The following is a 27079-nucleotide window of genomic DNA, read 5'->3' as shown; positions in this document are numbered from 1 at the left end:
GTAGTCTGGTAATTCACTAAGATATAGATATTGGCCAAAGTGAAGCCTGCATTTATGGAATCCTTCACTTTTCTTGCCAACACCCTGACTACAGAACCTGTATGTTTGCAGCCCAACACTGTACATAAATAGGCAGTTGCCATCTACATGACTTTTATTATTATAAATTTCCCAACACTATTGATTAGGTATTCCACATCAGAAATTCATCATAATTATAAAATAACTAGTATTAATAATGTGTAAAATATGGTATTCTCACATTAAATGAGAGTGGCAACATTTTGGCTACCAGTTTGAGAGGTCCTCACCAGTTTGTTACGGGTTTAAGAGATCCTTACTTCTTGACTATGAAAAGAATTCAAACCCATATCTAGGAAAAACAAAACGGCATGTTATTTAGTGACAGTATGCTCAGGAGGGGTCCTAGTGGGCAGTATCTATGTAAGAACAATTCAATCGAATGGTGAGGGATTCCTCACTTAAATGGGATGCAGGGGCCACTCTCCCCTTCCCCTTCTGTGGTTATCCAATTTGCATCCATGAGCGACCTTTTGGTCAGAGGGGTGGATAATTACTCCTTATTTGGCAGTTGGCAGAACTGTCATGGCCATGACCCTTGCAAGGGAGTCAAAGGCACAGTGCTAGTTGGGGTCACCTAGGTTCTACCATTCTAAATAGAAAAAAAAAGATTATATAGTACATGACAAAATTGTATCGATATGTTGGAGTGACCCCAGGAGGCTTGGCCTTGCATGCCTGGCCCTGGGGGCTTCCAGCTGGGTACAAACCCTGCCACCCAGATGGAGTGGCTAAAAGCCATCAGGAACACCCTGAGCAGAAGAGGGGCTTGGCTGGGAAGGGACTAAACTGAGAGACCATTTTGGAAATATTTCATGGGGAGCAATGCAAATGAGCTTGCTCTTTCTCTTTTTCATCTCTCTTTGAGAAGGCAGCTTATAGGCTAGTGTGGGTTCACAATATAAATTCCATTGGGCCAGTGAGGGGTCCCTTGCCTTGTTTGTTTTGCCTTTGTTTGTTTTGCCTTTGTTTGTTTGCCAAAGATCAATAGACTTTATAGGGAGCTGCTTACTTGTGATATCTCTATTCTGGTTCATTCTCTATTTGTCTAATTTTTGTCAACTCTGCACAGCCTTGATTGTTTTGTCAATACACCACACCCTGCAGGGGAAGACTTGAAGTCAGCTTGCATCAGGCCTTCCATTTTATTCTTCTTTAATGCTGTGTTGACTATTAAGGTTCTTTTTCTTCTCCTTATAAATTAATAATCCATTTGTTTTCCATAAAATAAGTTGCTGATTGAAATTTCATTGATTGGAATTTCATTGAGTCTGTAAAACTGGTTAGAAGAACAGACATCTTAGCAATATTGAGTGTTCTTATCCAAGCACATGGAATATCTCTGCATTGATTGAATTCCTTCTTGATTTTATTCATTAGAGTTTATAATATTCATCATATAGAACTTTTATATATTTTGTTAGATTTATGCATAAGTGTTTCATTCTTGTGGATTGCTAATTAATAGTATGGTGCTTTCAATTTCAAATTTCACTTATTCATTATAGGTATACAGAAAAATATTGACATTTATATATTAATTTCATATTCTGTAGATTTTTTATAATTGCATTTTCATTCTAGAAGCTTTTTGATAGATTCTTTCAGAATTTTTGAAGAAATGATAACAGAAGAGACCTTATGTCTACATGGTCTATAAAATAAAGAAATTGAACCTCTTGGATGCTGGAAGTTTCCAAACTTCAGCTTTCCTGTTCAATATTCCATTGATCTTTGTTCCTTGTAACCATAGAACTTTAGCAAGATTATCCTGATATTCCCATTCAAATAATTCATTTTCATCTCTATCTTTATTCATTTGTTAATACCTTTTATTGGTCTAAAGTTTTATTTTCTCTTCTGTCCACTTAATCACTTCAAAGATCAGGAAGCCTTCACCAACAGCTTAAATCTCAAGTGACCACTCTCTCAATAAACTCCTGTGATTCTTTTGTAGGTACCAATTATTTACTATTTTATTTCTGCTACTTCATTTTATACAATTTTCTCTGTGAACATCCATTCTCCAAAATCTAATTGATCTCTCAATGGTAGTTCCCATAGGCATGTTTTTATAACCAGTGTCAACTGCAGTGCTCTCAAACTTTTCGATGCTTCATAAAGCTTATCTGATTATAGAAATGGTAAGGGACACTAGAAAACTGAGGAAGTCATAGAACTCTCAAGTGACCTTGTGGTGATGTTTCTCAATGTGTGATTTGCAGAGGTCTTTAACTCTCAACTCCTGGGAACATATTACAATGCAGAAATTTTGGCACTTTCATAGACCTTTTAGAACAGACTATCTGGAGGAATAGCATAGGATCTACATTTTTAACATGCACTTCTATAGGATACATATGAATCCACTGTTTCATTGACCAACTAATTAGAAAGGTGTCCTGCAATTGGAAAAAGCCATAAATATGAGAAAATTCCTCACGAAAGAAAGACAAAAATGGTGAATATACATACATTTTATTAATTACATATAGGAAAACTAAATTTTGTTCATGTGGAACTTCCAGATACCTCACAGCATGCTATGTACTATCTTATTCCACTTCCATAAAAATGCTGACTATATCATGCACAAGATGTAATGACATACCTTTCAATGGAAACCTATTAATTTCAAACAAGTTTCTGTAGGGTGCTATAGGACAATTTCAGAAAAAGACAAATATATTGATTTTCAATATTACTGTGTTTTGCATACAAGGGAGTTTTCAGAATTATTTAAATTTTAAAAGCACTTGAAATGAATACAATATTTTAGCAAGTGTAAATTTTCAAAGAATCTACAAAAAATTCTGATTAGACTCTTTACCAAACACAGCTGATAGAGCCACATGTTTTCACCTCACATACTGCATTTCAAAATATTTTCCCCATTGTTATGTGACATTCTCATTCACCAGCTACAGATGAGTCAATTTCCACATTTAGACATGGTGCTATATATCAACTGACAAGGGAACAAATTAAGGATAAAAACAAACCTACAAGCCAGAGAAAGTGGCAGGTGATGGGTGCATAATGAAGCCCATTACACCTGGCCATTAAGTTGGACAATTAACCTATACCGCTTAAATTTTCCATTTTTTGCATGAACCCAAGTAAACATGCACTAACCTCCCTCTCTTAATTTGTCAAAGCAGATGTTGGTATAAAGCTAGCTTGACAGGTATAAAAATATGCTGAATTATCCATCAACTAATTACAGGAGTTGACTGGAGCAGAGGTCAGTTCTGAGTGGCCAATCAGACAGCTATACCATCTGCATTTTAAAGAAGAAAACATAGGACAATATTGTCAACTGATTTAAAAGAAAACTCCAAAGTAGTACATACTAAAACAAACTAGTTAATAAAATGTGGATTATTTGCCATAGTGACAGAAGCAAAATTAAGAGATCTAGTTTCCCACACCCATTTAATTCACTAATGTCCCTACTGAAACCATTAGCAGTGTGGCATATGCTGTGACTGTAAATTCTTTTTTCCTTAATTTGCAAGAAGTTTAGCATCTGTGAAGCTGCCCATTTGATGGCCCCAGAGACTAAAGTCTATTTATTGGCGGAGAGGCCAAGGAAGCCTAAAAGTCTATGCTAATATATCACCTTTGCCTTGCATGTTTTACTTCAACCTGAAGACTGTTGAACTGGGAGTTGGGATTCTCTGAAAATCTTTAGACAGTAAACTATTCTCATTTCCTAAAGTATATTCTTTGACCTGGATACAATAAAATAAATCAACACCACTATTAATTCCAAGATAAGATATTTTCTCCTAGAAAAGTCTTTTTAAAGACACAGTAGATAGAAGTCAAGGTTTTATATTTATAACTAGAAAATGTTGAAATTGGATTCCTGGATCAAAGCCAAAAGTTTCATGATTTTCTGATCAAACCTTGCTTTTACTGGAGAGGTAAGGAAGTGGGTACTTGTCAAAGATGGGGCTCTGCTTTTGATTCTCAGGGTAAGAACCCTGCTTCCAGCATCTGCCTTGACAACTTGGGTTGTGCCAAGTAACTTAACCTTTGTGTCTTAGTCTTGCTTCCTTTTTCACTAAAGTATGGAATAATAACTAGAACCTACATTAATAGATTTTGTGAGAATTAAATGAATTTACATATATATTTACAAACAACACTTGGCAGAAAAAGAAGATAATATCATAGCTATTTTTGTTATTATCATGCAACAAAATCAATAGTTACTCTAACAGTTATTTTACCTTAAGGTTAGTCTTTTTCATGACATAAATATATGATTTCTCCATGGTCATTATTAAGTATTTAGGTAAAAGTGAATTCATTTTTGTTTTTATTGTCTTTCTCACTTAAATCTCAAAGAAAAAAATTTTAAATGTGGAATTCTCAAGTTTCTTTTGGCATTCCTTTGCTTTCTGTAGGTAAACATAAAGAAGAGAAAAATCCCTGTGAATTCATGGGTTGAAGTGATCATATATGACTAGAGATGGTCCACACAGTCACTACTGAGTTTTTTAGACTACGCTTCATATCCACTGTGCCTGTGTAGATTTTTATATTGCTGCTAATAATGGTGGCACCTGAATAGCATTAATTTTTTAATCCTCACTTGGTCCTTGCTTGCAAAGCTGTCTGAATAATTGATTTTGGACAGGATCAGTTACCTAATTTGTAGGACCAAGTGAAAAATGAAAACATGGCACTCTAAAAACTTATGAAGACTTTCTATACAGCGACAACAAAACATTTTCTTTTGTGTGTAGTCTTATGTAAATGTCCAGGTCACAGGGCCAATAATTACAGATTTCATTATTTTTGGTGGAAATCTAAACTAATGGAAGTAATCTTTCCTGCTTGCATTAAGTGTCTTACTAGAAAAGTTGTTTTTTGTTTTTTTTTTCTTTCTGGGCATGTAGACATAGGATCTTATTTATATGCATTTTCGCAAGCTTAAAATTGTAAAGTAAATATCCTTATTTTTCATAGGCTATGAATTTCCTGACTTTTCAGGAGCTCCCATGAATATTTTAGATATAGAAAATACAAAAAAAAATAGACTTCATACATAAACAGAAGTCTTTAATCTCAACTCTGAAAGGGAACCGCTGGTTGACAGGATGGAGGAAAGAGAATTTAGCAGCAAAAAAGAGGGAGAAAATAATGTGCTGGGGGCCTACAAATTCTCCCATTTTGCTTGCATTTATATCACATTAACATTTTTGTCAATTGTTTTAATGTGTTTATTAGCTAAACCTTTTTACTGATGCAACGCTTTAAATCTTTTGAGGCTGTTGACAAAAATATCAAAAATATTTTTTGTGGCACTTCCTTAATTTTCAGCTATTTTTTTCTTCTTTATTTTGAAGAGATTTTACATAGAAATAATTGTTAAAAAGATAGTGTCATTAACTTTTCATCATTTCAAATTATAATGCTCAGCTTGCAACATTATAATCATTTCTAAGAAAATACTACAAAGTAGAACATTATGCTATAAACTAAGAAAACCAGAGAATATCCTAATGATAATCAAAACAATAATACTAATGGCCTTAGCTCTTTACATAACAATTCACAGAGCATTAGTGAGAAAAGGAGCACAGTTATGGTTTTAAAAGAAAGACATAAATGCAATTTTTCCAGTATTACTGCTCTATAGAATCACTGTAGTTCATTTCTGGACATATTCTTGTAATTGTATATTGTAAAGGATTTTACATATATCTTTATGTACATTTATAGAAGGTGAAGCTCATAGAAGTTCAGTGGTGTTCTCCAATATCATATAATTAATAGGAAAACAACCTTTAAAACATTGTGGGAGAGGGTAATAGAATCAACATACAGATGTGACATTATTGCAGTAGTTTACAATAAGTCACCTGGTGTTGTGAAGGAAATGAATGATTGGTTTACAATGCAAAAAAGAAAACTGCCACAAAGTCTCTACTCATTGATTAATTCATGTTTGCGCCCATTCATACATTTATTCAAACATTCTTTCCTTTAATAAATGCATACTGATGAAAACTGCAACCAATGCAGATGGTTGTCTTAGTCAACTAAAAGTAGAGACTTGAATACATTCTTTTCTTGTTGACTTTCCTTGTTGACAATTTCATTGTGCTGAGAGTCAAAAGTAATGAGAAAACCAATGCCCTGAATGGAATTCTGCGAAGAAGGAGAAATATTTATTGTATTAGAGTGGTAGGAATCTTGCAAAGAAAGGGAAGGAACAGTGGGTACTGGGCATTAGAAAAATTAGATTTTCAAATCTTTAAAATATTTTTCCCCAGGCTTGGCTATAAATTAGAATAAGCCAAACAGTTTGTTGTTGTCGTTGTTGTTGTTTAAATACATAAAATCCTTCTCCAGAAGTTCTGACTTAATGAGTCTGGGTAAGAGTCATGTGAATGTGCACATGTGTATATGTGTCTAATCCATGTTTACATGCACCCTTTGGCAAAATAAAATTGGGGAAAGAAAAGCCAGAAACAGCTGAAAATAGAGAACAGAGAAAGGAGGAAAGAATAGGTCAGGGAATGAGTGTATGTTAAGAAATCTCTTTGAGATTGACTTTGGAAGCTTGTAAATGCTTTATATATTTTAAAAATAAGAGAAAAAATCAAATATTAAAACTAAACAGAAACTAAACATAGATTCCTAATTGCACACTAAGAAGAGTCTAAGAACAAAAAGAAATGCAAAGATATTTGTAATTTATATATCAGGCTTACTTAGCACATTTATTTTGATCTTGATATTGATCCAGCAATTCTAAAACTTTTTTTTTTTACTGTAGGATAAGGCAAAATAAATACAGTTGTTTCTAGTAGTTAGTGTTATAACCATTAGTGAAGGATTCTACAAATACGGAATGAAAGTATAAGAAATAAACCTGATATGTTAGATTTGATGTTATTAATATGGCATATTCCCTATATGTCTGCTCACTTAGAAGATCTAGAAGTAAATCATCATAGTAACCATGAACACACATTGTACCCAAATGAGGTTTCTGATCACCACTAAAAGAAACCAGGACTCCTTGGAAAATTAGCTGAGCTAGGAATAACTTATTTTGCCAAAAAAAAAAAAAAAAAAAAACACACACACAAAGAAAACAAAAAAAAAAAGAAGATCTCAAAGAAAGATGACATCTTCATCCAGCTGAAGGGACTTCAAGGGCCAAATTAAGGATCATTTGAACACAAAAATAAGGATGGAAATAGTTTATAATACAAAGACTAAAATAGAGCTAATAAATCCTTGTGGCATTCAAAGAAGAAACATCCTTCTTTTTAAAAGAATGTATGCTAATGAATGTAAATGGAAAATAGAATTTAAAAATTACATTTTTGTACTTAGCAATGTAGTAATTGACTCAAGCAAGGATCATCATTGACTGCTAAAACCTTCAGGATACTTGCACTTTCTCAAATCATCACTTTACAGACAGATGACTGATGCATTGCAAAAAGGAAAATATATCTTGATAATATAGAATTCTGGTGGAAAAACAGTTTAAACAAATGATCCAATAGCATCATCAGTAACAGAACAAACTATGTGATGTGTTTATTGGTTTGATATAATGGAATATACTAAATATCATCAACACAGCATAATGTCTGGAATATTTAACCTGAAACATATCATGAGGAAGTCATCAGCAACTTGGGACAATCTATGGACAACTGTCTTGGGATTATCAAAATATGGGGAAAAAATAAGAAAAGAAGAAAAGGAAGAAAGGAGAGGAGGAGAGGAAGGCATAGAGGGAAGGAGTGAAGAAAGTAAGGAAGAAAGCAAGGGAAGGATAGAAGAAAATCCATCCTAGGGTCTGTTCGAGAGTGAAGATAAATACACAATCCAGTAACACAGACAAATGTGTCGTATGAGTCCTGATTAAGAAAAGTTTAAACAAAGAAAAAACTATACAACTTTGAGGGTAAAGAAAGTAAAGGAATATAAAACTATATGTCAGATTACATTGTTTTATCAGTTACATTCCTAGATATGATAATTGCATTTTATTATGTAAAAGACTATTCTTATTAGACATATGATAAAATATTTAGAGCTGAAAATACTAAAAATGTGTGTGTGCGCGCGTGTGCATGTGTTTAGAGGCAAGAGAAGACAAAGGGAAAAGGGAAAATCTGGCAAAATGTGCTCCTCTCTCCCTCCCTCTCATCCCTCTCCCTCCTCCTCCCCTGCAGGGTGTCTCTGGTTTATAATTGTCTGTTTTTTGTTTTGTTGTGTTTTTATTGTTACTATTTTCCCCTAATGTCTTATTTGGTTCCCCTATATTCCTCCTATAAGTGAAACCATCTGATATTTTTATTTTTCCTTCTCACTTACTTCACTGAGCATAATTCCTTCTAGCTCCATTCATGTTACTGCGAATGGCATGAGTTTATCTTTTCTGATTGCTGAATAGTAATAGGTAAAACCTGGAAACAACCCAGTTGCCCAAAAATGGATGACTGGGTCAAGAAGATGTGGTACATATGCAAACAATACACATTTTTTTTCAGTTTATACATGAAATGGAAATTCTATTCAAGAATAGATCATATGGAATTAAGGATATCCCTAAGAGATAATCACAGAGATCTTCATGATAACATTGTGATTGTGACCAATCAGAAATTTCCTAAAGCTTGGTAAATACATCATGGTAGCTCCATACATTGAATATCCTGTGGTCATTGAAGTATATGTAGTCCATAATGTTTATTGATATGAAAAAATTAATATTGAAATATACAAGAGCAATTGTAGAAAATTCTAAATCAGTACAAACCTCTTTCAATTCAAATAAGATGTGTGTATTTCATGTGTGTGTGTATGTATGCACATACAAACATATATATATATAAACAAATGGAAGGAAATTTGATGTCTTATATGTAGTTATTTTTGCTGAGATTATAGATAGTTTTTCTTATTTATGTGTTTTAATTTTGTTTCTTTTTTGAGTAATTCATATTACTTTATTAAAAATATGAAAAAGAGAAAAGCTTATTAAAAAGGTTGAAATCTCAACAAAAGGAGACATAAAAATAACTCAGATTTTAAAGACTTGATTCAAATGAAATAAAAGCATTTCCAGAAACGTCATTAGATTGTTTTTAAGGCAGTTTCAAAGGAACAACATAATAATAAACTTAGGCAAATACAAAATAAGAACACTAGAAAAGTTATTTTTTTCTCTTTTCAGAGAAGGAAAGGAAAGTAAGAAGACAAAGAAGGAAAAGAAAAGGGAAAGGGAAAGATAGGAAATAAGAACATCTTACTGTCTTTTCCTGTCAAGATCTACTAGACTTCTAGAGTCCTAGAAAGTAGTTAATTTGTTAGAAGCCAGGAGTTCTTGCAAATAATGGACCCAAATTTATCCTTTGGTATTCAGAAGTCTTCCTAGACTTCCAAATCCTGCTCCATTTGGTAAATTATTCATAAGAAATCAGAGATCTTCAACCATTCATGTTGAAACCAATAGCAAAGGAAAGACCAAATCCTAAACTAAAGCAAAACCAACCAACTAAACAATAAAACAAAACCCAAAAAGGTAATCAAATCTGTGGTCTGGGTCACATATTTTGGCAAATGTGATCTGAATCATTTATGAGACTCCCTCATGACTCTGTATACTTGAGATGATGGAGAGGATGAGTTATTTAATTCATATCATTATCTATTAAGAAATCATACTCTTTATTCTTTTAGGATTGCACTATAGCTTGAAGGTAATTGTCTTTGGTATATGGATTGCACTATAGCTTAAAGGCGATTGTCTTTGGTATATGATTTAAGGTGATTTCATTTGTTCTAGCACAAAAAAAGATTTATTTCTATTTGCTTAGTTTTTTTTATTTTTTTCAATTTACACCTGCTCCATTTTGTAACATAATTGGACGTTCTATTTCTTTTAGCTTACAAAAAAATTATGGGGTTACTTTGTGAAACAAAAATATTTTAGATGATTCCTGGTGAAAAAAAATGAGATGCAGTCAGGCCCCTGAGTATTACTCTACTTTGCAAATGACTTTCTTCAGTACATCTGATTCAACCTAAGACTATGTCTTGGTACCTTACATATATCTGGGTCCTTTGTAGAAATACAGGGCATATTATTATCTGGCATGCTATAGCAATCAAATTGATTATAAACTAGAAAACATGCGGATAAGCAGGCTACATGATTAAATTTCAACTATTGTAGATTCTCTCTATCTGTCAAAAGAGTCTAAATCAATAGCAATAATTAGGTTTTTTCTTTCTAATAAATGTATTCACTGAACCATTACTCTCATGACTGTGGAGTGGCTAGGCAAACAAGATAGTCTGTCAACAATTTGCTGTGACCTCTTAGCTCAGCAACTATAGTATATATGAGACATGAAATTTTTGTTAAAAATTAGAAAATAAGCATATTTGAAGATTTTTATGCTACTTTTATTCATAGTTGATGCTTATAATCTTGACAGGTGACCTGAAGGAAGTGAGGTTTACTTGATTTGACATTTTTTAAGTGTTAGATTTCCCTTCCCATTTAGCTCAGGATATATTTACTAGGACTAAATGCTATCCTATTCAGAACTAGATAAAAGTGAATATAGTTATGCAACTGAAGCTGGGGTGTAAGATGTAAGTGGAGTGAGAAACATAATAATGTGCTCAAAGTGCTACCCTAAGAGCAATCTTAACACGTGTAAAATCCTATATTTGGCCCTTTTAGCTTAAAATCCTTGATGGGGAGCCAGTGGGCACTCTTGAAGAACTCTCCAAAATTCAGGTATTCTCCTCTTCTTATGAATGCAAAATCGTGTTTCATAGTGGGTTGATTCCAGGGGAAGTTGGCACTACACTTGAAATAATTATAAGAATAATGATTGGTTTAGACAAAAGAATAAATGTATCACCAAAATAAATTTGAATAATGGATGCTGTGAGTCAGTTCCCAGTTTAAGCTATCTTCTACCCGGTGTCAGAATGATTGCTTTCTTTGTGGTAACTAAACTGAATACAAACCACTGTCCATTTACTTGCAGTAGTTTTAAATCCTTTTTCCTATAAATCATAAAAGCTCCATTTTCCCAGCTTGCCAACTTTTAGCTTACCAACTAACTATGCAATCAGAAAAAATAAAAAAATGTTGGGGCAACAAACTGCTGAAATGGTCTATCAACCAACATGTCAAGGTCTAGGTCTTTACTGCCTTTTAAGAAAAGTCACTACTTTTCTTGTAAGTACCAGTAATTTATAGTTCAGTTATGCAACTCTCATTGCCTCCATCTACTACCACCTTAACAGACACACGTTTTTATGAACACATAAAATCAGACATGATCTATCTATATAACAAGATAAGTTCTATTATAACATCAACTTAATTATCAGCCATGACCCTTTTTCTGAAAAGATGCTAGAATATAAGCATTCTCTGGTAAACATGCCAAGGGTAGATGAGTACCCTTCATAATTTTTACCTTTTATTTTTTCTGATATAGAAAAAAGTCTGACTCATAATCAGACATTTTTATATTTGCATATATTTTTAAGCATAACCTTTTATGGATCATTATTGTGATATGCATAATTATAAAATTATAATTTATGTACAAATTATGATAATTATACCTATAATAGTCAAGGGTCAAAATAGTGATTCTATTAGTTACAATAATAGTAATACTCAAAACAACTGGATTTCCACAGTGACTTTCACTTCAGGCAAATTATTTCAGGTGAAACAGTAATCTTAAAAATAATATCTAACCTCTATTAAAGTCTTATTAGTTACCAAGCATGGTTCATAGATTGACTTTTGTATTAGTTAATTAATTATTACAGCATTCCTATGAAATAGATTCTACATTCATTCCCATTTTGCAGGACATAAGAGAAAATTCCCTCACTACATCTGGTTCTTATGAGGCTAGATGGATGAACAAATTAACATCGAATTAGTAGGGGGAAAAAGTCACAATGCAATGATGTACCTATGGAGAATTTACATGTTTGTAAATTCTAAAGAGTAATGGAGTGGACTAGGCATATTTTCCTTGTGTTTAAGTACCTGGAGCATCAAGAACAGAGTGGTCAAGATTTCACATGACAGACCAGGAGGTCTTTACTTTTAGAGTCAAATGAAATTCTCAGATAAACAAAGCATGTTTACAGATGAACATTCACCTGGATGATACCTCTAAACTTTGTCTTCCAGGTAGAGCAGAGCTTGTTTCTTTGATTAACAAAGAGGCAAAAATTTAGGGAATGAGGGTCTCTTCTTCAATTAGGAAACTGTGAAGGACTCAGGCAAGGACAAAAGCTTCTTTTCAGACTCTAGGGATTTCATTGCTCTTAACTCAAAATAATCTGCCTTCTCGAAATAATGGTTGTAGATATCTCAAGACTCAAGGGGCCTAGATGGACCTTTAGTTCCCATATCTAGGTAAAGATTGTGGAAAAGGCTTATTGTAGGCATATTGAGAAAAGCCTTTCTGGCACTTTGGGACACCTGACTCCATCTGATCAAGTAAAAATTTTATTATCTATATTATTACCTCTTCCAAGACATTAGGTTGTCTTAGTAAGTTATTGCTCAGGACATTAAATAATGTAGACCATTTCCACTTATGAACATAGTATATTCCTGGAATATGTTTTAAATCAGATCATCCCAATATTAAAACCTGAATATACATCTTATGATTATTTTATGACTTGAAGTTGTACAATTGCCAAATAATACCTTTGACAAAAATTTAAGTAGAATTAAATTAGATTGATTTTAGAGGATGAAACAGAGAAAGCAGATTAGAAAATTGACCTGAAATATGTTTCTTGATATAATTAAACATGTTTAGAAGGTAAATATATTTAGGTGAAAATAATCCTGCTTAACAGATAAAATAAAATGTAACTCAAATGAATATTGAGTCACCAGCAAAAAAAAAAAAAGTAACTCTAGAACTGGCCATTCCATACTATCTAGTGTTAACTACCCACATGTAGTTATTATGGACTTGAGATAAGGCTGGACTAAACTGAGATATTTTGTTAAGTGTAAGATCCACACCTGTTTTCACAGACTTGCAACATAAAAGAGGTACAATCTCATTACTTATTTATATTGAGTATATCTTGAAACTATATTTTTGATACATTGCATGTTACATTAAAACATTATAAAATTAATTATGACTTTTTCATTTTCCTTTTCAAGGTGACTCTGAAAATTTTAAATTACAGATAGGTCTCTCACCTCTAAAACAAGTGAATGTTGTAATTCTCACTGTTGTTTTCTATATACTGTATTAGACTCAAGAGATAGTGTTGTAAAAATATTGGTGTAAAAGTTTATAATAGGAAGTTTTAAGAAAAGGATGGTGTAGTATAATGCTATATAGATAACTTTAAAAATAGAAATTAAATGTCTGTGATATAGATTATGTGGCTCCCCCCCCCCCAAAAAAAAAGGCAACATGGAAAGTTTTTGTAAAGAAATAAAAGTGTTCACTCTAACAAGAAAGAAAAAGGGAATAAAAGACAGGCATTAACTAGAACACACACAAAAATTCATCATATAATAAAACATGGCTAGCCAAAGAGGAGCCAGTCATTTAATAGACTTATCATCATTGTAAAAAGGAACATTGTAACAACACAAAAGAAGGCAGTACCCAAAAGTGATTATGTAACAGTGTAATCTAAAAAGCAGAAAGTTCTGTTTCCTGCCCCACCTAATGAAGGGTAGAGCTGAATGACAAGAAAAAGCTTTAATGCACTAAGAAGCTTCACAAGGGAAGACAGAGAGAGGAGACTTGGAGGAAGCTCTTGGAGCAGAGAGACATGTAAAGAAAAAAACTACACTTGCTTCTTGGCCTGGAACATGTACCAGGAACTTGGGGAAATGAAGGAGACACTTAGAACGTGTATGGGAGATTGACTCACGGGGAGGCTGACAGAGGCAGGCTTGACTTGGACTTGTATTTTGCTCCTTTCCTTTCAGTTTTGCCTGGCCCTTTCTGCCCCTTCCCTATGAGTCCCTACCAGAAATTGCCTTAGACCTGTGGCCAGCTTTTGGGCTTCAGTGGCACTGCTTTGGGCCATCCTGTTTAGCTGGGCATTTACACATGAGGGGATTGGGCAACTTTGGGTGTTTCACTGGGAAACTATGTTTTCTCTTTTTCTCACTGTTGCACACTAATTCAACTAAAGTTCTATTGGCAGTCTTACACACTAAGAGTATGTTTTGTCTATGTGGCAGATGGCAGAACCTATTTAGAGCATACAAGTTTGAGGGACCTGGGATGCCCTTCAGTCAGCCCACTGACAGGGCATGATTTCCGCCCTTTGCTTTCATTGATTATGGACTTGCACAAAGTCTCATGTCCTTGAGCTAATTACTTAGTGTTTGATTCTTGGCTCTAAGAGTCTGAGACCAAAGTTCTTATGCTAGTAGTTAGCCATTGATCTGAAGAAAAAGATATGTGGGAAAATGGGAGTGAAAGGGAAGGCGGGGATAACAATTCAAAAGTTTTATCATATTCAATGCTGACTTTAGAGCCTTTTGTGAAATCTTATAAAATATGTCTCAGAATTGCCTGCAGTAGGGGATGAGAGTAGGGGGAGGAGGCATATTTCCTATTGTCTCCTGACCCCATGGATCAGGAATAGGTACTTAGGCATTTAATGCCATTAATCTTCATTTGCCCATATCATGATAACATGGGTAACACATGTTTTCATGAAGACAGAGCTATTGTTGCCCATTTATTCAAAATCAAGAAGTAAGACCTATGCTTGGCCTGAGACATAATGTAATTTCACCTTATGAAGTTCATTAACATCTGTGGGTGCAAAGGAAATCTTGTGTTCCTCTTGGTTCTTCTAGGTTGATAAATAATCATACAAGCATCAGACAGTTTGATAAAGGATAAAATCAAAAATGAAATAAGTTTGTGAATCATAGGGATACCTCCTGTATACATGGAAGATACCCAATAGAACTAAATAACCTACCTAGTTGGTTCAGATGCCATCTTAACTCAGCTAAGACAAAGGTTGGGGCTGGGGAACGAAAGGTCAGTGAGGGAAGTTGCCAGAGAAGGCACAGTAAGTAAAGGTATGACTATTATGCATACTTTAATTCTGTCTTCTCCCTGGAAAGAGTTCAATAGGTTAGGTCTTATTGGTATAGTGAGGGAGATACCCTTAAAGAGAGAGTGTCTCCTTTATATATGCAAATGTTTGTCATAAAAAGGCAACCTCCACCCAGACTTCAGAGTCCCTCCCATAAAATAAACCTCTTGCCAAATACACATATTTTGGTGTGGCAGACTTTTTCTCCCCTCTTTATCCTTTGGAACTGGTTGTTGAAACAATAGGTAAAACAGGTGAAGAAAGGGTTTTCGTAATGATGTAGTACAGAAGAGGTATGGAAACATTACTTAAAAAAATCCATTTTCTCATTCTGAACAGGGATGTAATAGGAGTTTCCACATGCCATTGCTACCAGAATTAGTTGAAAGAGTGGTTATAAAGCCTTTAGTACACTGCCCGGTACAATGATCTTGTCCTACATATCTTAACTTTTCTGTTACTTGGGACCATGGACCAGCTATAGTATGCTGCATAACAAATAAAAATTGCTATATATTTGTTGCAGATGCCTTGTGGTTTGGCAGAGGTCATCTGATCATTGACCCAGGAATCAAGGCTGATGAAGGAGTCATGATGATGATAAAATTGATAAATAAAAGGAAAGATGTCATAGAAGACAAATTTCAGAAAGACTAAAAATAAAACTTTTGTTTGATAATTTCATCTTTGTAAGAAGCACCTTAGAAAATGACACAATATCTTTTGCTATGTTCTCCATGTTTGTATTCAAAGGAACCTGAGTTTCAGTCTCATGAAACACATTAAAGACTGTGTATTCATAACATATTGAACATAATTGTATTAAACCAAGATCAACCATGTGGAAAAATAAGGATACATTATGTATTCCACAGATAGGAATTTATGGTAGTTTATGAACACTACAGGGGTCAAACAGATGAAAGGTCAGAAAAAAAGGGAAGGGGTTGCATGGGAAAGAACAGAAGTGCAGAGTTAGAAGGAGTCCACAGCTGGGTCCTTTCTCTGTTATTCAAAAAAGATACTAGCAAACCCCATGGCTTCTGCTGGCATCTTGTTTTCCAAGCCCCCTCCTGCTGTGCTAATGAGGTGAAAAGTGACCTGCCTGTTCATTTTCTGGCTCCTTACTTAGTAATGGTGTGACATGCTGAAAAGCTGCCTGCGTATGCTGTGTTAGAGATTAGATCATGCAATACCTAACAGATGCTCTTTGGGTCTTTGAAATAGCAATTCTAAAGTTTCAAAACTGCATGTATTTTTCATCTAAAATGCTGAAGGAGTAACACTGCTTCTGTTAATTTCACATTCTTTCACATATGGTTCCTTCATTACAATGTGTCACAAGCTAGCTGCCTACAAATTACTCTGTTTGCAATTCCAATCAATAATTATGAGCTATGAAGAACCCTCAAGTGTCCAATTTTATTTGATGATGTATCTTTCACAATGATTGTTCTGTAAGAAAGTGTCTTCTTTTGATGGCATTAATGCTATCTTTTAAGGTTAGGCTTGCAAACTCAGGCCTCAAGGGGCTTTTTATTTCTTTTTGTCACCAGATGAAGGGCATCTCTTTGGTTATGACCTAGAGGTCAATACAGACATAACACAGATGTGCCTGTGAGTCTGTGCTTGCATATGGAGCAGTGGAGAAAGGAGAAGTATTTACCTGGAAGTGAAAAAACAGCATATTTTGATGAATTATCCTTTAAAAAGAATATAGTGAGATAATTAATGTTAGCATAAAACAAACGCAAGTTTGCATAGTCACTGATTAATAGAGCAAATAAGGTCAATTCTAACAAACTGTCTCTCCTAGGTCAGTAGGAAAAGAGTAGCAGGCTTCTCACAAAGGCAATGGCTTAACAGAACTCTGGGAAATGTGATGTGATAGCTGGTCATATAATCTTCTAAAAAAAAGAAGAAAAATTACTTTTTTGTAACAGAAGTGGTAAGAAGAGAAACACCACTCAGATCCCCTCAGGTAACAGAACTTCCTAAACAGGAAATGAACACATTAGATGCTGTAAAAAAAAACAATTCGCCACTTACTAGTGGGAAAGCAGAGTTAGCACTCTAGCTTTTAAATATAAGAAGGAAATTTATAGACTCGTAGGATAAATTCAGAGAGCAAGGGACCAGGTCTCTGAGTGGAGAAGGATGTAAACCTTCAGATTTCTTATTTGGGTACTTTGTTTTCTACCTGTCCTTGGCTATATTACAAGTATTTGAGGTATAAGCTCTTTTTGTCATCCAGGTAAGGGGGAAGGATATGAAATTTCTAAAGAGATAAGAGTATCTGGTTTTGTGAGAGCAGTCTCCCCAAAATGGTCAGATAAACTTTTTTTTTTTTTTTTCAGAAGGATTAGAGTAGGCCTCTTTAAAAAACACCTTGATATATAAACTAAAGGTCAGTGGAGACTATGTGGGCCTCTGAGGTTTGTTATTGTTAAAAGAATGCAGATGATTTTAGGTTTAGAATGGTGAAGATCTTCAAACTAAGAAAAGTTTCGTTTAGTCTGAGTTGTTTGCCTTTTTCCTAATTCAAGAAACGGTTTCTTCTCTCTCCCTTTTTTTAATGACCTAGAAGAATGTAGTTTGGGGTATCACCCAGATATAAGTTTATCTATAAATATGTCCTCTGAATCTAAGATTTTAATCTTTATTCTCAGAGTAAATTTGACGTCCACTCCTCTTTCGTCATGTGAAGCCTTCCATTCTCTATCCTTGCTCCCCAGGTCCTTAAAAACAGGGTAAGTGTTCCTGATCTGCACCATTATTCTTTAGAATTTACAACCAGGTAAATCCTCTTTATATAGGTTATCAAATTTGGGCACTTTTTTCCTACTAATCTGTTTGATGTTAATTTGTTCATCAATCTGGTCTCATAAGAATCCAATGGGGTGAAAAGACTCTCCCCTACATTCTACACTGTATAGAGATGTTAGCAAGAGGCCAAAGCATAGCTTGGGACCCCAAACCTGGATACCCTAAAGCAATGTGGTCCTCCATGCCCACAAAGGCAAAGCAGAGAATTAGTATGACAGAACTTTAATAGAATTAGTATGCAAAGAGAGGGAAGAGAAGAAAGAATATTACTAATAGTTGCCCCATAAAACACCCAAAATTGGGCCTCCCCTGGTGGTGCAGCGGTTGAGCACTGGGCTGCAGGCTGCCCGCAGCCTTTGCAGCACCGGTTCGTTCCCCGGCCGCCGGCGAGGGTCCCACAAAAAAAAAAAAAAAAAAGCACCCAAAATTTCCATCCTTTCATGGGCAAATGCCTAGCCAAACAGTTTGCCTGAAGCAGGGCTATGGAAACCTGAAATCTTGCCACAAGTCTAAGGCACCTTCTGGTGGGGAATATACAAAAGGGGTTCTGAAACAGGTTTCAAAAAGATGGAACAAAAGAAGCAAAATCAAAGTACAAATAAATAAAGCTTCCACCATTCTCAGCCTCCCCATGTGTCTCTTTTAAGTGTCTCTGCATTCTCTCCTCCACATGTCTCCTTCCAAACAGGAACAGGGTGCAAGTCAGGATGCAGGATCTTTTTTAATCTAGAGCCCACCTGCCTTTCATGTCTTATAGCTTCACCTGGCTGCTCAGCTCACCCCTCTAATTCCCAGTGCTAGCTAAGGCAACTGAATGTAAGTGGAGGCAGGGAACATGAAACCTTTCCTTAATGGAGGGCTATTTATAACACAGCTTGGATCTAATGAGTCATCAAGTATTTTGTGAAGAATGAGAAAGAATGAAGAGGTTTTAAAGTGCTACTATAAACCCCTATGTTTATAGCAGCACTATTTACAATAGCTAAGCTTTCGAAACAACCCAAATGCCCAAAAAACAGATGACTGGATCAAGAAGATGTGGTAAATATACACCATGGAATATTACTCAGCATTCAAAAAAGATAAACACATGCAATTTGCATCAACATGGATGGAGCTAGAAAGGATCATGCTCAGTGAAATAAGCCAGAAAGAAAAAGAAAAATACCGATGGGCTCACTCACAGCAGGAAATCTAGAAAACCTAAATAAGGGACCAGGAAAAAGAATAACTGTAAGAAAGAAAAAAATCAAAATCAACAAACAACTATGAACCAGAGATACACTATGGGGGGGGGGACGGGGAAAGGAGAGATTGGGGTCAAAATAAGGGGGTTGCAATTGTATGGGAAATATCAAAATAAAATTTTAAAAAAAGAATGAAGAGGTTTTTACTGAGGAAGTAAAGGAAAGGGAATATATGGGCTCAGAAGATTGAACTGTTCAGAAAGATCACACCCTAACACCAAAACGATAAATTTAAAATGTGATGGGAGGAGAAACGTAGGGAGAAGAGCAGAGGGGAAAGGAGGGGAGAAGAAATACGGAATATCTATATTTTTCTATTGCAATCCTCTTAAACTCCATAAATATTTAAAAAGAGAAATGAAGGGGATTATTGACAAACCATAGTTCTTGTTTTTGCAATTATTGAATTTATCTATCCAATATCCTTAAGATGAATATTTTCTTCTGTTTATCTGTCTTTGTCAGTTTCATTTTGAGATACAGCCAGGTAACTTAAGAGGATGGACGAAAACCTATTTCTTTCCTACAAATGTGACTGGTTTCCAGAGAGAGGACATGATGGAGGAAAGTGTATTAGAAAATGTTTTGGTCTAGGCATCAACCAGTGTTTGTAAAGCAAAGGAATTAGAATAAAGGCTAAGGTGTCTTACAGATCTAACGTTCTAATTGAATTTCTTACATTTGTGTTTTAACAACTGATTAAAAACATTCTAATCTTCTCTTACAGTGGGAATTCACGTCCTTTGGGGCAAAATTTCCACCTGGAAGTCGTGTTCGTCAGTTAATAATATCAGAAGTGCATTGCTTCTTTCTTTTCAATTTATCTCTAGTCCTACCTTACAAAAGGCAAAAGTACAGTGTACTGATTGGACAATTCAGGGAATTTCATAAAGTCTAAAATTATTTCATGTATTTTAAAAGTTGGGGAGAGGGATACCCTATCTAACAAAAGGTTGGTTCAAGTCATTCAATCAAACTAGATATTCAGGAAATTTTTGCCCATTGATACCTAAGTTGAACTCACAAAGTGTGTTTCCTCAAAACATGAATTTGTTTATGTAAATGAATATTCTATATGCAAAACGTATGCAGAAATTTCCATTTAGTCACGAAATTACCTTTTTTATGTGCATGGAAACATTTTGTGAGCATAGACATGGGACCTAAAGTTAGAACATCTGAAAGTAGTAAAAAGTTCATCAACTAGCTAACTGATAGAAAAAAAAAAAAAGCAACAATTTTCTCCTCAGATTGTGAGGTAATTTCAGAAGGGGTTTGTTTGGATGTTAGCTTTAAATCATAAAATTGAGACCTCGATCACTCATGAATTTCTTTAATCCCACCTAAATAAACTCATGAATACCAAGTCTGATGCTAGGCAAGACTGCCTTTCCAACCTATACTAGTCTGTTTTTCATTCTTTTATGAAATACAGATAATACCCTTAGTCTTTCCTTTGATTCATCTATGTGTCTTATAAGGTTATCACTCTTGGGAATTTAAACCATAATAGAACTTATTAAGTTTTTCCCTCTTTTCAGTAATATTTGATTTGATTTTGGCAACCAAACTTATCTTTTCCACTGATTTTCATTATATCATTTTTAGCGGCTACACCATAAATAACTTCAGGTATATCAACCTATTGCTGGTAATAAGGAATATGATCTTCCTTATTCAAAGCATTTCTTTTTATAATAATATCTCTTATTCTAGGATACAAAGGGTATAAAGTAATATCCTTTATTCTAATAAGAACATTATGTTTTGCAAATGTCTCAAATGTTGGCAAAAGAACAAAAAGGGAAAAGGTCTGTTTTCCATTGCATCTTATTATGCTTCTAAGTTCCATGCCTGTCCATTGCCTGACATTTAATAGGTGCTCAGTAATTATCTGATATTTACAGGTATTATTAGCTTTAAGAAAACCACATTAAAAAATAAATATCACTATGGCCTCCCTGGTGGTACAAGGGATTAAATCTCAACACTATGAAGTTATCTACAGCTACTGCAGCACAAGTTTGATCCCTGCCAGGGAGCTACCCACATGGCACAGCAGAACTCTCCTGCCTCTCCCGCTGCTCTCCTCAGCAGTGTATCTCAGTAGATCTGCCTGTTCTGCTCCCCACTGTCTCTGATGAATCCTCTCACCCCCTGCACCTCTGGTCTGTACTCCAATTATTATATGCATAAATAAATCTTTAAAAAAATATACTTGGACCAAAATCCATAGGTGTTACTGCCATTAATAAAGCTGTTCCCATTTCTAACTAGATCTTTATTTATGCATTTAATTTTTCTATAAATAAAACTAAAACTAAAATATTTACATAGTAGTTGTCCTGGAACTTGCTATCAATGAAAGATTCAAAAGTAGTGCAGAGCAAGTATATTTTCCCTACCATGAATTCCCAGACTTTTTTTTTTTTGATTAGGGGATGAGGAGTTAGGAGGAGTAACACAACAATAGATCTGCTTATGAGAATCTGAAATAAATTTGCATATAAAATATGTAGCCCTAATACTTTGAGCTAGTAAGCTTATAATTTTATTTTATTTTTTATATTTTTAAAGATTAATTTATTTATGCATACAAGAACTGGGGTACAGGCCAGAAGTGTGGGAGGTGAGAGGATTCACCAGAGACAGAGTGGGGAACAGAACAGCCAGAATGACTGAAATACATTGCTGAGGGTAGCAGCAGGCGAGTCAGGAGAGGTCTGCTGTGCCATGTGGGTAGCTCCCTGGCCAGAGATAGAACTAGAGCTGCACTGGCTGCGAATAGCTTCATAGGTTGCGTCTTAACCCCTTGTGCCACCAGGGAGGCCCGCAAGCTTATAATTTTAGAAAGTACTCAAAATGCTGGCTATAAAGACTATGTTACTTCAAAAGCATATTTCATTTGAAGCATATTTCTAGGATAATTATAAAGAAATAATATTTATTTGAAATGTGAAATAATTATGGCAGATTTTTAATATATTTTTATAATGTGTCACCCTGACTTTACATATTATGATTCTTATAATGAAAAGTACTAGTATAAATGTGTCTGTAATAATAATATTGGTCTTTTTATATAGTAATAAAGGATTGATGATCAAATGCAAAGCAGACTAATAATTGACCCAGCAAATTACTCGTTATTCATACATTTCAAGGCATCATAACTTCCTATAACTCAAATATTTTGACAATCTTTTAGTAGTAATATCCTAATTGGAAGACCCCTACTCAATACAAGTTAACCCTTCCTTCTGGATGCTAGTAGGTATATCCTGGGATTTGCTACTGGTAAATGAGACTGCAAACCCTCTTCATTAGCATGCAGCCTGGGCAAGAAAACTCAAAAAGCCTGTGCATGAAGAAGTGGAGGGACTCCTAGTGCTGCATACTGATGGCTGTGGCGGAGTCTGTGAGGCCAGCTGAGCTAGGAGCAGATCAGAAAAGCACGATATTCTGAGGCTCATACTTTATCAATAGGCAACATATTCAATTTCCAGTGGAAAACTTGACACAGGTTTGCCTATCTTATGCTTTGCCTGATGATTTACAATTATTTTGTCCACCAGTTGGAATAATTAAAATAATGTTAACTTTTGTCTGAAAACTTTAAGTGAGAAAAAAGGTAACAGAAAGTTGAGGGACGTAGACTTAAAAATGTGTCCTTTGCTGTGAGTTAGAGTTTTGCAGAAAAACAGGACAAACATTTCATTGTAGTGTGTTAAAATGCTTCAAACTTTGCTGCTGAAGAAGTACTTGTAAATTTTCTACCTGCATTTCTCTATACACTTAAATTAGACAACAAATTGATGAAATTGTAACCCCTTTTCTCCATTGCTGATTCACAAAGTAATTCCTTCTGTAAAAGGTAAAGTCAGCTACAAACATTTAGAAGAAACTACCTTTAAAGAAACTAAAGTCTTCATTAGACAGAAAAATAGAAAACATTAAAAAGAAAGGTTAGGGTCTTTTTTTCTCTTTAACAATAGTGAGAAACTTTTATGCAAATAATTTTTTAAAGGGACCTTCCAAAACAACCAGAACTGTATTCTATAAGCGTATTTTCTCAACTTTAACCCAGAAGATAGTAGTAATATTTTCTTTACTATGCTCAACTTTAAAGAAGCCCAAAAATAGATCAGCACTGAACACAGGAGACTGCTAAATTCCAATTCTGCAGCCCCAAACCACTCAGTTATTTTGAATATTTTACAAACAAGAAACATGGTCCCCCATTGCTTTTCTGAGCCATTTTTGCAGCTTTCCAGAGGATTATCTTGGATGAAGTCCTATTCTAGCACAGTCAAGCACTTCTGCTTCTTAAGAGAAGCCGTGTTCAAGAAAGTATTGCTTTATACTCCAGAATTAGACTTAAGAAGAAATTGGGTTTATGCTTGATTAATATAATTCTTCTGGCACCTATGTCTACTAGAGAGTAAGAAAGAAGGGGTGGGAATCAACAGTTTGCTCTACTTTTCATTTAACTCCTGGTTATCCCCAAATGAGTAATCCAAAACCCTGTTTTCTCATTCTTAATCCATTTCATTCCTTATTAGAATGATGATAAATAATAGGAAGACAAACATAATTTTCTTTAGCAACTGTTTTCTGAGTGCTATGTGAGTAAAGTTGAACTAAATGTTTTGGTAGGGAGTCTATATTCTGTGCAAAATTTTAATTGCTTCTGAAACTGCTGGAAAAAAACTGAGTGATGGGGTATACAATGAAGATGATGGTAACAATCCATTTTTTTTTAAATATTTTTTTTTACTGAGGCATAATTATAAGTCTGTAGCATGATATTAGTTTAAGGGGGCAAAAATCTGCCAAACCTTTGTTAAAAAGTTGATTTCATGGGCAAGGCTTTGAAGATGGTGGTAGTTGCTTTTGAAAAAGACATTTATATTTAAATTTCTGTCTGGGAGGGCATCTCCCAGGCTATACCAGGAAGACCTAATCTCTTGATCTTTTCAAAGGAGAAGGCAGAACTTGAATATGCATACCTTTGTTTACTGTGCTTCCTTTGTAAACTCTTTCTACCCCATTAATCTCTCTTGTCTTAGCTAAATTATTTGAGATGGCATCAGAAGACTTGTGATGAGTTACTTAGTCATAAGGAGGTATATGTTATTACTAAATTTCCTTTGAGTTTTTTTCACTTATCAGTCTGTCTGATGCTTATTTATTTGCCAACCAAAAAGAACCAAGAGGACTGCAAGATGATTACTTTCTGCTCTAACTGCAGTATATTAATTCAATGTTTATATATATATTATGAAATGATCAACACAATATGTTCAGTTAAGATCCATCACCACACAATTACATTTATTTCTTTGATGACAACCTTTAAGATCTACTTACAGCAATGTTTAAATATGCAATACAGCATTATTAATTAAAGCCTTCACTTCTAACTGCAAGTGTAACTTTTCACACCCTTACCTCTTTCTCCCATGCTCTATCAACAGACCTCAAGGCTTTTCACCATTCCGTGTGCATTTTAGCTTTTTCCTAAAGATTTTCCTCTCCCCCTTTTCCCTCCTCTCCCTCTACTCTCCCCCTGCTCCTTCTCCTCTGTCTTAAACATTTAAAAAATTCATTTCTTACATATTAGAAAAATATAGCTTACTTGAGTATCATAGGACCTATTCAAATGAAGTTTTCTCTTCCCAGTTAAATTTTAAATACTGGCTAGAGGACTGACAAAAATTTTTCAATCTCAGTATGAAATTTTTGAAATGTATGTTGTTTAAATTGTATAATTCCATTACATTTTTTCCAGTTCTCTTTATTCAGCAAACCTGACTTACACAACGCAGAGCTACTCTCATTAGCTTCCCCCTATGTTCCTATCAGTTAATGAAATCTCACTTATACCTGCCGATAATACTCTTTTTAGAAGACTCTGGTAGTTTATTCATTATGCAACTTGCTGTAAAGTCATCCCAAATACTTCCAATATTCCATTTTACTTTTCACTAACAACGACCTATCATTTTACCCTAATTCAATTATCTAACACCTGTTTTCTATATTTTCCTTTCTTCTATTCCATAACATCAGTTTTAAGAAATTCAATGTGCCTTCTAAATTTATAGCTTTTTAGCATGCTTCATTACAGTCATTTCAAGCTCTACTCTTTTCCTTTGAAACCATCTTAAATCTTTTATCTCTGTATTAGTCTAGGATTTTTCCATTACAATGGACATTATTCAATTCAATTTTATTTTAAAATATTGGTTCATGGAATTGTGAATTTGTCGTGGTTCGATCCTTGGTCAATGGAAACCTCAGGAATTTATTTTTTGTTTTTCCAAGTTTCTTTATTATGATTCACTTTGTGTTATGTTCGGGTATAAACTTTCAATATAATGCATAACAGAGATGATCTACTTTTATTTTGGTTTAGTAGAAGTTACCCCAAAATATGATCTCACTTGAAGTATTCCTAAAAATTAATGGAAAAAAAGTCTAATTCCCTCAATGTAAAGGGCCTTTGCTGTTTATACCCTGAACTAGTGATTTATTATCTAAGAAAAAATAAATGTTGTTCTTGTTTAAATCACCAAACAAGATAATTAGTTTGATAATTAGTTGGCATGAAATAATTCCTTTCAAAAGGAGGGCCAGGTATATTAATAAATGTATTTATTAATTGTCACCCGGTCATTCCTATTGGTCATTCCTATTGACCAATACCAAAAATTTAAAACAATACAAAATTATTCTTTTAGAGTTCTGGAAGTCAAAAGCCTGAAATAGCTGGACTGGCAAAAAGGGAAGTTCTGGCAGAGAGACATTACCCCCAGAAGCTCTAGAAGAAATCTGTGTCCTTGACTCCTTCAAGGCCTGGAGCCTATCTGCTTTCTTTGGCTCCTGGTCCCTTTATATTTAAAGCAAACAGCATAGTATCTGCAAATATGTCTCCTCTCTGACATTTGTTCCCATCATCTTTTCTGACTGACTCTCCTACCTCTCTCTCATAAGGACTTTGTGATTATAATGGGCCTACCTGATGGGCATAATTTTCTTTTCCTACCTCAAAGGAAGAAGACTGAGAACACATTTGCCCACCTGGTGGAATACCAATACTCTTTGAATGGCAATCCCATAAATGGGGATAATTTTGTGCCCCTACCACTGCATGCATATGCTAAAACTCTAGTCCCAATGTGATGGTATTAGAAAGTGACTTTTTGGTGGTAATTGGTGATTAGATGAGGGTATAAAGGCAGAGCCCCTATGATGGGATTAGTATATCTATAAGAAGAGGAAGAAACTGGAGCTCTCTTTGCTCTCTGCCATGTGAGGACACAGCAAGAAGACAGCAAGCTGCAAACCAGGAAGTAGGCAGTCATCAGAACCTCACCAGGCTGGCAGCAGACCTATGAGAAATTAATTTCTACTGCTTAAGCTACCCAGTTTATGGTATTTGTTACAACATCCTAAACTGATATATATAACATAGGACACTTTCCTAAAGAAACATAGGCATTTCCAGAAGAAACCCAGGTGGCCTCATATAGCTATCTTCTAATATTATTATTTGCCTTCAGTTGGCTACATCATCTGGCATTATCAGTAGATACAAGGTCTCAATATTATCCATACTACCAATTTGACTTTTATCAACATCAACATAGCTCTATTTGTTCACTCTATTTTTTCCATAGCTGTCTATTTTCTTTTCTCCCATAACAACTTGTTAGTGGGCAGAATGGGGGGCACCCAGGGGCCCCCAAACCTGCATTCTCTAAGTTCTGTCATCC

The sequence above is a fragment of the Talpa occidentalis genome, unplaced genomic scaffold (assembly GCF_014898055.3).
Source record: "Talpa occidentalis isolate TD23 unplaced genomic scaffold, MPIMG_talOcc4v2.1 talOcc4.4, whole genome shotgun sequence".
Taxonomy (NCBI): Eukaryota; Metazoa; Chordata; class Mammalia; order Eulipotyphla; family Talpidae; genus Talpa; species Talpa occidentalis.
This window is presented reverse-complemented; position numbering follows the sequence as displayed.